Source organism: Colobus angolensis, unplaced genomic scaffold (genome assembly GCF_000951035.1).
Source record: "Colobus angolensis palliatus isolate OR3802 unplaced genomic scaffold, Cang.pa_1.0 Scaffold206, whole genome shotgun sequence".
Lineage (NCBI taxonomy): Eukaryota > Metazoa > Chordata > Mammalia > Primates > Cercopithecidae > Colobus > Colobus angolensis.
Window position 1 is genome coordinate 1,932,747 of NW_012115222.1, and position 12,436 is coordinate 1,945,182.

The 12,436-nt window shown below is 36.6% G+C and overlaps 1 long non-coding RNA gene across 1 annotated transcript in view; it reads right to left on the minus strand.

Moving 5' to 3' along the window:
* LOC105511881 overlaps positions 1 to 12,436 on the minus strand; it is a 57,089-nt gene that overhangs the window by 24,358 nt on the left and 20,295 nt on the right. The window contains exon 2 of the long non-coding RNA XR_001001785.1: positions 10,491 to 10,591. This is a non-coding gene — a long non-coding RNA (uncharacterized LOC105511881). The remainder of the gene's footprint in view (positions 1 to 10,490; positions 10,592 to 12,436) is intronic.

Sequence of the window (12,436 nt, forward strand, 5' to 3'; positions counted from 1 at the left end):
GTTCATACAATAAAGAAAGTCCATTGCCCTGAGCTCAATAAGTAATTGTTGAATGAATGAATGCACAATAGCCTGAATACAGATAAATATTCAATTGGCCTGTTTTTGTTTAAAGTAGGCTCTGTGCTAAAACTGTAAAATTAGAGTTGATTTGTAACATTACTGTGAATACCAAGAAGAGAAATAATAGAAAGGAATCACAGTTCTAAAGATGCAACTATATCTCAAGTTATGAGAAAAATTTTTCACATCTGATGATGGTATATGTGGGAGCCCACCCCTAAGATGACCTCCAATGATTCCCACCTCTTAGTATTCACATCCTATGTAATCCCTCCCACATTATATTAGGGTTGATCTGTGCAACTAACAGAAAATGGCCAAAGTGATGGTTTGTCACTCCCAAGACTAAGCCATGAAAGACAGTGTATCTTCTGCTCCACCCCCTCTTCTCTCAGATAATTTGTTCTGTGGGAAGCCCAGCTCCTGTGTCATGATCAACCCCAAAGAAAGGCCCATGTTGTAAAGAAATAAGCCTCCCTTTTAACACCCAAATGAGTGAGCTTTGAAGCCTTCAGATGACTGTAGCTATAGCTGACAGCTTAACTGCAACTTTATGAAAGACCCTGAGCCAAAACCACCCAGCTAACTCCCTTCTGGATTCCTGACCATGAGAAACTGTGTGTAATAAATGTCAGTTGTCATATAAGCTGCTAAATTTGGGGGCAATTTGTTATGCAGCCTTAGGTAACTATTACAGTAGAGAATAGGAGAACTGACAAAATGTAGAGATTCCAGTCTTACGTAACAATGTAGGCATTTCTAGAAAACAGAAAACCGATGAAATTCTGTGACACCTGATTTGCCTTGGGCCTTGTATACTATTAATTCCTTTCCCTTCACAAGTTTTTAATTTGCTTGACTGGAAGATTTTACTCTCCTATGGAAACATTTCTAGTTGTATAATGAGTATCCACAGAAAATTTGGATTTACTTTAAGTTGGTTATGATTTTTTTCTCTGTAAAAATTAATGTCCTTTTCTTAAACACTAGAATTACTTTTCCTATAATAACCATAAAATTTATTATGTGAGAAAGATGATGTTACACAGAAGTAAGTTTAGTTGAGAACAGTCAACAAATTTTAAGACCTTTTTCCATCATATAATTTTCTATTATGATTTTGAAAATAGATAATTTTCCAGTTCAATCAAACTAGAGTGCTTTTGGCAGATGATATCTCTTTTGTAGGTCCATAGTTCAAAAACACGGGAAGGAGTTACAGCCCACTGTCAGATAGGGCAAATTTAATCTTATAAAAAACTATCCTTACTAATGAATGCACCAAAAAGAATTTCCTTTTACTAGTTTAACGGTGCCAATTTATTGCAACAAGTATCTCCAAATAAGAATGAGTGTAAGTAATGAGAATGTGATAGTATTTACAGGTTGTTTGTCCAGTCTCTCCTTTACTTCTGAATAGACTCTCCTGATCACTTGTATGGCCATAGGGTAACACACGGCAGCCATGTTCATCAAACATCAGCCCTTGGCCCCAGTTGATTCTGCCAAGGTGAACATCTGATAATTCTGAAAATTTGGAATCGTGAGTGGGGAAGGGAGCTAAGAAAGGATTGGGACTGATTTTATTTTTCTGAGGATAACTGGACCTATGATATATAAACTTGGGAGCGGTCTTGGTCATGTTTTCATCAATGTACTAAGAAGTAGAGGAAAACTGTTGGTTAAGAGGCAGGGAATGAATCAGAAACACAGAGAGAAGCATACATAGAAGTCAAGAGAATGTTTTCAGCTCCATCTTTGTCCTTTGATTCCTCAAGATATTCCTGTGTTTTTCTAATATATTTGTTAAGCTCAAGGGGGTTTTGTTACTTGAAAATAAGAGTTCTATCTAATACAGAAATAACATAGTGCTATATCCTAAAGGGTTAGTTAAGAATATGAATCATATTATAGAAGAACATTAGGGTAGGATTATACATATGTAATAGATGTTAATGAAAAAAGCAAGTTTGGGAAGGTTATTTGCTAACTTTCCCAAATTATACCATTCATGTTTTAAATTATTTATATATAGGCATTCCAAATAATTATAGTATCATGTAAACAAAAATGTCAACAGTGGTTCTCTCTGACAGAATTGCAGAACATTTTACTCCCTCCTCTTAAAAAAGATCTCATGGCTATCATAATACCTGGTTTCAATTGATAGATATTAAACAATGGATGAGTTCTCTGTTGTTTTTAAACTTTCATATCTCTTAGTTTTGCTTACTCAGCTTGCAGATTGATAAATATTCCATACATTATTTTAATTTTCTTTTTGGTGTGAATCTTTATTTGTCCTAATTTCTTCTTGTTCCTCATCTTGGTGCCTATGTAGTATTTGTTTTTAATACACAGGAAATCCAAGTTCCTTATTGATAGAAAAGTTAAAAAGCAACAGAGAACTCATCCATTGCTTAGTATCAATTGAAACCAGATATGATAGTCATGAGAATGTAAAACAAGAAAAAAACCTTCTGTAAATTATAGTTTGATTGTCACAGTTATATTATGTGGATAAACAAAAGGTTTATAACAAGGCACTGGATAAACAATATGTAGTTTATAAGGCTCACTCATTCTCTGGGCAGCTAGTCACTGTCTCAAATTTCACTCATATAGTAACTGTTTAATCCAAAGTGAAAGTCCAACAGATAATAAACACACCCTGGAAGGATAACGGATGCTAAAATCTAAGCACACTATGATAAAATGACATTTATATTTAAAGTAGATGGTTAAAAATGACCAGAAAAAAAATATTCAATGTAAAAGTAGAAAATGACCAGACTGCATATTGAAAACATTTTTGCAGAAACAGATTATCTAAATCAGAAGTCCCCAACCTTTTTGACACCAGGAACCGGTTTCATTGAAAACAATTTTTCCATGACAGGAGGAGTGGGGGATTGTTTCAGGATGAAACTGTTCCACATCAGATCATTAGGCATTAGATTCTCCTAAGAAGCATACAACTTAGATCCCTCACATGCAAAGTTCACAATAGGATTCACACTCTTATGAGAATCTAATGCCGCTGCTGATCTGACAGGAGCCAAGCTCAGGCAATAATGTTCACTCGCCCTCACTCACCTCCTGCTGTGTGGCCCAGTTCCTAACAGGCCATGGACCAGCAGGAGGTTGGGGACTCCCAGTTCAGATCAAGAGTTTGTAGCCTGGGGGTTGGGGATCTAAACCATGATTTATTCATATATAAAAAGATCAAATTCAAACTCTCTCTCTAAATACCTGCTTGGCATCTCACCCCCAACCTGTTTTATACCAAAAAACTTCAATCACAAGATGGGGTTGGCAGTATTTCAGAAATGCTTTTCAACAGTACAACAACCTTTTTTTAGAAACTAGGATTAGCTTAACACAAATATGGGTATGTAAAAGTAGGCAGTGAGTTATGCAATATTTATTCAAGTGGAATTCTTCCAATATTTTCTGGAAGAGAGCTACTTTTCAATAATGCCATTCTGTGGACCAACATCTTAGAGGAAGTGCTTTTGAGTGTTCATTTAAAAATAAGTGTTCTTAAGTATAAAAAATGCATAAGTATGTAAAAGTAAGATAAATATTAGATTTTCTGTGTAACCAATGATTTCAGCGAATTTTATTTGAAAATTTTAAAATTGGAATTTTTTTATATGAAAGGTCTCTCCATTAGTTTTTTTTTTCCATTTTTTAAATCCTGACAAAAATTACTACATTTGGATCTACACGCTTCTAACTTTTCTCCTTTAGTTCATTCCTAACAAACTTCTTACTTGTCAAGAGTGAACTATCTCCCTCTGCATTCATCTGCTCAGTGAACCATCTCCATTACTGTCTCCATCTCTTCATTGTCTATTCTCTATTTCCATCTTGAGCCTCTTCAGTCTGGTCTCTGACCTGATGGTGGAATGGAACTGTATGTTTTTCCCACTTACCCACCATTACACATAGCTCTAAACTTGTCTATTTTCCTGAGTGCTCAGTAGCTGTCCTTTCCTTTTTCTCTGGATTTCTGAAATCTGACCATTGTCTGAAATTCAGTCTATAGCCCATTGGCCATCTCTTCATAAAGTCTTCTTTCTCAAGAACTCATTCATGGCCAGCCATAGTGGTTCACACCTGTAATCCCAGCATCTTGGGAGGCTGAGATGGGAAGACGACTTGAGCCAAGGAGTTGAAGACCAGTCTGGGCAACATAGGGAGACTCTATCTCTAGAAAATTTTTTTAAAAATTAGCCAAGAGTAGTGGCACGCATCTGTGGTCCTAGCTACTTGGGAGGCCGTGGTAGGAGGATCGTTTGAGTCCTGGAGGTCAAGGCTGCCATAAGCTGTGATCATGCCACTGAACTCACTTCTCAAAGTGAAAAAAAAAAGAACTCATTCATCCTCAAGATTTCAACTCTCACTTGATTCCTGAATCTTAGCTCCAACTGCCTACTGGGCATCCCACTAAAGTTATGGCCTCTTCTAGGATAGAACTCATTATTGGACCATCTGAGCAGACTATTGTCAGTCTTCATTGTTTCATTACTAAGTACTACCATTCTTATATAGAGTCTATCTCTCAAATCTATCTTTTCACTTCTCTTTGCAATTACTGTTCTTAGGCTATGGCTTCATTATCACATTGATTTCTCCCTCCCCTGGTCGGACATTAGTCTTTCAAAATAAGGCTAAGATATAGGCTTGCATATTGGTAGTTTATTTGGGCAATAATCCCAAGAAGCATAACTGAGAGCCTAAGAGAGTAGGACAGAGAAGGAGGGAGAATGAGTTCAAAAATGCCTCATTGAATTGGCCACCACTATGGGTAACTGATGCTAGGTCTCACCAGGACCTTATAATGAATCTTATGAAATGCATCTCAGAAAATCCACCTGAGAGGTGAAAAGAAAACATATTTATTTATAAGTTCCTGGCCTTCGTTGGTTAAAGATGACCCTGCTGGCAATACCTCCCCTGAACTTCCTGACTGCATGTGCATGAGTCTGAGCGGTTCTGCTGGCCTTCACCATGGCATTAGAGAAGTTCTGCACAGGCAAGAGACAAGCAAATAAAAAACAAAGACATGGGCAGTGGTAGGTAAATGTTTGGGGTTTAGGTGACTGTTGTCCAGTTGTATCAACAAGATGCTGGATCAAACCTATTATAGCAGCTTCTAGAGCAAGACATGGCAGAAAGAGGACTTGACTGGTTCATAAAAGGCATATAATACACCTTTTATTTAGTTTGTTGTGTGGTTCTCTTGTTTCTTCAGTAGGACTCTAAATGTCTCAGTAACATATATCCATTCAGCAGAATTAAGACACTTGCTAAATGAATCATTCAATCATTCACATTCAATTTTCTCATGAAAATATTAAACATTTCCAGTTCTATTTTCTCAATAAATTGACCAATTTAGTAAAATTCATGTCATATAGTTAACTCTCTTGAATTCTACCAACAACTACCACCAGCCCTCTCTGGATCTGCTCCCAGTATTGACGTCAAAGCATTCCCACCCACCATTACTAAAGCTTATATTTTGAACTCTTTTCTCCTGATTATATTGTGTTTCTATTACATGGTTTTCCTCGACCACGGAACCTCTGTGTAGGAAGTTTGACCAGTTTAGCAACACAGTCACTGGCTAAAAAAAATAAAGAAGGTGAATGGACTATCTAAGGTTGGAACACTGGGCTCATTAGCCCTCACAGTCCATCCATCTAAACTAGACTATGTTTTGAAATCTTCCATCCCTGGATTAAGATAAAATTGTTCCACTAACTTAAGGTTGCTTTTCATTACATTTACTTATCTTTACACCCTACAACTTAGATAGACCTTTTTTTTTTTCTTTGCATTCTCTTCTCTAATCTATTCCATCAAGATAGTTTGGAAAACTTTAGCAATTCATATCAGTTCAGGTTAGATGATGACACTCAGGCTGTGTTTATGTCCTATATGCAAATAGTGTTTATTTTGAGGATGTCCTAAAAATGAGAAGGGGAAAACAAATTCACCTTCTTTATCCTTTGGGTGCAATATAACATCCACAGAATTTATCAAGCTCTTTACTTATCATCAGGGGTTTTCAAATGTTGAAGATAGAGTTTTCAGAATACCTCCCTTAAAGGAAATTTGGGGAGTTATTTAGACCTAAAATAAATGCCATTATTGTTTTTAAAGACACTAGGAAAAATGTTAGAGAATTTGAAAAATATACTCATTCATTTAACAAATACTCACTAAGCATTCTACTGTGAAAAAGAATATAAATCCTTGTTTATCACTTTAAAAAATCTTTATTTTCCCACTTATACAACGTTAAATACATTTTCTGCAAAACAAACAAACTAAAAGCTTGGAAAATATAAAAGCACATATAAACACACCACTCAAAGGAACACTGTTAACCTCCAATGGATGTCTCCATTGCTTCTTCAGTAGAATCCCCTCAAACATGTTTTAATGGGTTGAAAACATTAAAAAGAGTCTCTATTCGGGTAGACTCATTTCTAGGTACTGAGATTGTATCTTACTCTTCATGGTATCAACCCCAATGTGCTAATAAAAATGTTTAAGGGGATAGTTCATCAGTCCCATCAGAAACCAGACACAAACAAAATATATTACCAAATGAGCTCAATTCCTCATAGTACCTGCTGTGAAGCAGGACATTTGGAATGCTTAGTCTCATTAACTCATTTTAATTACAAGTGGATGTGCACCAATCTTGAATAGTTTCTCTATGTTTACCACGTGATGATAAACTTTGGTGTTTTATTAGGAATGATATTTGGTAGCACGGGCAAGAAAAGTCCATCCTTACCTGGTTACTGAAAATCAGGAATATGCTATCATTTGGAGCACAAACGGCAGCAACAGTCTAAAATTCTCTGCACCACTTTGTTTCACACCAACCAGAGGAATAAGGCAAAGATTGATTGACAAATGTCAGTAACTCATTTTTCACATACGATAAAAGGTGACTAAACTGAGAAAATTCTCATTTCAATGTTCTTGCCAGAAGGCTCAAGTAATTAGAAAAACTAACCAGCAAAAAAAAGAGCAAAGCCCATTATTTTTCTTATGTTTGGAAATTACATAAGTACTTTCCTTCAAAAATAAAAGTTTTCCAGCCGATATCTGTATGCTGGATATAAACAATTAGCCTCTTTTAATATGGAATTTTCCCTTTTAGTTTTAGTATTAGAAGGGAGATTCTAATAAATCTATGAGGAGGAGTATCACCCCTTATTTGTAACCTCAGGACATAAAATAAATATTTCCGACCCCCCTCAAAGTGTGGAGATAGGTCCCATATTTGTAAAACTAAGTTCTTTTAACCCTTAAGGAAATGAAACCAGCTTTTAGTCGGCCAATGTTTTTTGCTACAGTTTTAATATGCAGTCAAACTTTATTATGAAAGCAGACAGTAGATATTTGGAGCTGAGAGATAAAAAAGTAACAGGTCTAGCATGGGAGACCAGGGGAAAATGGATGGTGGCGTCATTTATTGAAATGGGAAAGGCAGAAAAGCAGGTTTGGGGAAGCTGGAGAGGAGTTCTGTGTGGCTACTTGGTGTCTGTGGTAACATAATTCAATCTTGGTTATGAGTCTGGTGCTGTTTTGTTTAACTGAGCTTATGCCTTGGTCCTGTTTTTCATTCTGTTCCAATACCCCAAGAGAAATGAATCTTGCCTCACTTTTGCCAGGCCTCCTTACTGGGCTCTTGCATCACCTCTCCCCTTGAATAGCAGGCCAGAAGGGACAGGCCTTCCAGGTGTCACTTCTGATCAGGCTTTCAAGGCCAGCTACCTGCCTTACATAGAGTTCATGAGACCCTTTTATGTCAAACTCTCTCTGCTAAGATATGGATCATCAGTCATTCAGAAGTCAGGCCCTTTCCTGACTTCTCTGTCTTGTGAACAATTGGCTTCATCACAGTGAGTTCTGAGTGAGACAGTTGTTCAATTAAGAGAACAGATTTTTTAGACTATTCATCTGTTAGCTGTAGAAAATAAGGTGCTATGGAACAAATGGTTAGTTGTGTATAATACATGAACCTCGGAATAATCATCAGGCTCTTGAAGACCTCATCAAGCAAGGAAATATATGCTAGTTAGCTTCAGTGGTCTTCAAGAAGAGGCTCTGCAGTTTTAAGTAATGTATCTCAAAGCTTGCAAAGGCATTTTTTTTTTTTTCCCAAAATAAGCCTTAAAATTGTAAGTATGGAGTTAGAGTCACCATGCATATTTGAATTGTACAGTGAACCACTGGGATAATTTAGGCTAACTGACTCCATAAGCTCTCAATTATCTTTGACAGTTTAGAAAAATTAGTGCTTCCTATCCTGAATTAACCAGGTAATTACACTTGTAAACCTTACCTACTGTCTTTTATTGTAAATGATGTTCTAATTTGAGTTGGCACTCTTTTAAATGACATTTTAGGGTTCAAATTCTTTCCTAGGAGATAGAGAAAACTTAAGAAAAAGGTCCTCTAGAACCCCAACTCTTGAAATAGCTGCCAGTAAACCAGGAACAAATTCCGTATCAAAAAGAGCCTAAAGCTCATCTCTATTCTGATACACATAGTCACAATTCTAATTTTCTAGTATTAAAAAACTTAATCAAATGAGGAAATATCCTGGTTTTAAAAAGAATTGATGGTTTGTTTAATTTAAAATATTACAATTTTTTATAATACTCATATTTCCCAAGGCTGCCAAACTAGTTCCTTCTTCCATATTGTGCCAAGCTATTTGGCCAGCTAAATGGACAGTGATCTTATTTTATTCAAGTATACTGTAGAATCAGTGAGTCGTTTTCAGCTCTAAATTTACTCCCTCCTGTGATCCCACCAATAATAAACTACTAGCCTTCAGGGAACGGCATTAAATATTTTCCTCTTTTGGCAACTTAGTCTCTGAATTCAAAATCGAAAGATGCTTTCATGTCAAATGACCAATTCAAGTGTTTTTTAAATGCATTTTCATAAGATGCAGTATATATTTTTTAGCAACTAGCAAATAATTATATTAATATACCTAAACCAATTGTTTAAATCATAATGAAACACTAACAAATAAAATAGCAATTACTAATATCAAATGGGGAAATAATTAGCCTGTTTTTATTCTTCTGCATTTGTATAGAGAACATCTAAGATATTTTTGAGCAACGGTATTCCCAAGCAAAGTAAACCAAATATTTATCTGGTGGATTTAGGCAGCAGAACACAACACAGACAGTTTACATGTTTCAAGAAGTTACATACCTCCTGCAAGCAATATAACCTAATATCCAAATTTTCTTAGTCAATTTGAGCCTCTATAACAAAGTACTATAAACTGGGTGACATAACAATAGAAATTTATTTCTCACAGTTCTGGAGACTGAAGTCTGAGATCAGGGTGCTAGCATGCTGAGGGTCTTGTTAGAGTCCTCTTCTGGTTGCAGACTGTCAACTTTTCATTGTACCCTCATATGGTGGAAAGACAGCTAGCTAGCTCTCTGGTCTCTTAAGAGCACTAATCTCATTCATGAGGGCTCCACCTTCCAAAGGTCCTTCCACCAACTACTATCACACTGGGATTATAGTTTCAACATATGAAATTTGGGAAGCACACGAACATTCACTCCATTGCACAAATCTTCTGACCTATCCTAAACTTATTAGGATTTTTCTCATTCCAGCTACAGAAATCTCATATGAAAGTCCATGACATTATTAAGTAGCAAAAAACGATGATATCCATCCACAAGATGCATTTTCCCCACTGGCCCTTAGTGGCCCTTTAAATACTAAACATTTACAAACAATTGATGACATGAGAGGATTACACAAGCAAAGATTTCACTCTTTTGTTTCACCTCTGATGGGCAAAAAGCCAAATGAGGTGAAGCTGATATAGGTTTAAAAAGAGCCTTGAGTGACATCCCAGGGTATTAAAAGGGAATGAAGAGAAACTTAGGAAAGGTAGAAACAGATCTCAGCAGATGTTAATTTTCTTGAGTTGCTCAAATTATTTAGGACAATTGCAAGTCAACAATCAGGGAGAAATTGATTTGGAAAAGTCAGATGAGGAGTTTAATTGAACATGAGAAAAAGCAATGAATCAGCACTTGGGTAACTACATAGGAAATGTTGACTCAGGAATTAAGCAGACTGGCTGATCTGCAAAATGGATCAATGTTAGAAATAAAAATCACCATAATTTCCCATCTGCTACTGGCGTCAAGTCAGAAAGACTAGTTTTCAAATAATAAAAAAAGCAAATATTTGTGAAGTGCTAACTTAACAGCTTTGCCATATTACCTTAGTTATTCTCACAACAACCTGTGGGGACTCACCGAGAACCCCAGAATTGATATAAAGATTATTCTAAAGACATTTGAAATTCAACAGATGCAGAAAAACGCCTTCTCAGAACTTACCTTATCTCACTAAATGCAGAAACTACTGGGAGTGAGGATGCCATAAATCTCCTCTTCCAGAGAATTTTACTGGCCAGAAAGAAGACAGAGACCACTTGTACCTGCATAAACAAACATTATCACAAACTTTCTTCTTTTTCATTTCTTCCCCTAAGTACTCATTTGTTCTTCCCTACATAGAAGACTTCACTCCCTCCTTCTTCTCCCTCATTAAGTTACCTCTCCCCATTAAGTTAGGTATATAAATCCCCATCTAACAACTAAGTTTAGAGTCACATTTTTCTGTGTACTCCTGCCTGAATAAAAATCTATGTTTTGTCTAAGTTTAATTCCCAGGACCTCAAGAACTGAACCTAAGAGGGTAGAGGAAAAGATTTGCCTCCCCAACAAACCCTATAAGGTAAGTAATTTCATCTTCATTATAAACATGAGAAAACTTAGACTCAAAGAAGTTACAAAATTTGCCCAAGTTCATTAAACCAGAGGAATGAAGATTCAAATGCAGGTTAGGCTGGGCACTGTGACTCATACCTATAATCCTAGCACTTTGGGAGGCCAAGGCAGGCAGATCATATGAGGCCAGGAGTTTGAGACCAGCCTAGCCAATATGGCGAAATCCCATCCCTACTAAAAATACAAAAATTAGCTGAGTGTGGTGGCGCATGCCTGTAATCCCAGCTACTCTGGGGGCTGAGGCAGGAGAATCGCTTGAACCCAGGAGGCGGAGGTTGCAGTGAGCCAAGATCACACCACTGCACTCCAGGCTGGGAGACAAAGCAATACTCTGTCTCAAAACAAAACAAAACAAAACAAAAACAAAAAGCCACAAAAAACGCATGCAAGCTATATTATCCCAGAGTCTACACTAGTATCACTTCATTAAATTGTTCTTATATGGTCTAGAGGCTTTAGCAGGCATGCAAACGGGCAGATCTTAAAAGTGATTCTTCTTAGACCTTACAATTAGGTGTCTTAATTCTGAATGTTTTGGTATTTACCAGGAGGGGCATTATTTGGGTGACTGCAAGGTTTACCTAAATTATTTGGTAAAAGCAAAGATAAATGGAGCATTTAACTTTATTTTACTTCCTTCACAAGCCAGTTTCTAAGGTTGGTATGTTTAATTCATTGGAAAAAATTTCTTACATACAACTGAAAAACTGACTCAAGGTGAAAGAATCCAGCATGAGTAAGACTTGTAGTTTCTCACAGTCAGTAATGCAGAAATTGATCAGGCAATACACAGGACATATACCAACCAGAGACCAACGCCTTTGAACTCCTAGACATGGTCTAACTTTGCACAGCTGAAGAAACAGCCACTGAACAGTCATTACTAGCAGCCATGAAAGAATAAGACAGCCAGCAAGCCAACATTACAGTGAGTTGACTGCAGTTCAAAGGATATGTATTAAAGGAGTAAGCTGGGGATGGGGGTGAAAGGGAAGTAGGATGGGGGTGTAAAGGTAAAAAGAATGTCTCTGTGATAGACACAGATAGGAAAGCAAGCACTGAAGTAGGCAGCACCACAGAGCTGTGTTAAAGACGCTAAGACAAATATTACCACCTCCCTCCAGCTAAGACAATGGAGATGAATTAACATGCATAGATTTCTAGGGCATTTTTGAGAAAAAAAATTAAGATATAAAACAATACATGTAACATTTTTGTTTTTAAAAATCCACAAAATGGTATATATTTCCCAGGGATATACACATATAAATGTCCATCGGTATATGCACAATAAAAAGACTGGAACCATCCCATGGAAATAAACAGAGACCACTCAAAATGAGAACAATCAGAGGCTATTTATTCATTACTTATTAAAACAAGGGAGTCAAACACCATCACTTGTGTTTGGCAGATGCTCACAGGCAGCCAAGGCAGAAATGAAAAGCTTTATAGTGAAAAGAGGGAAGACTCACAAATGCTACAATTGAAAC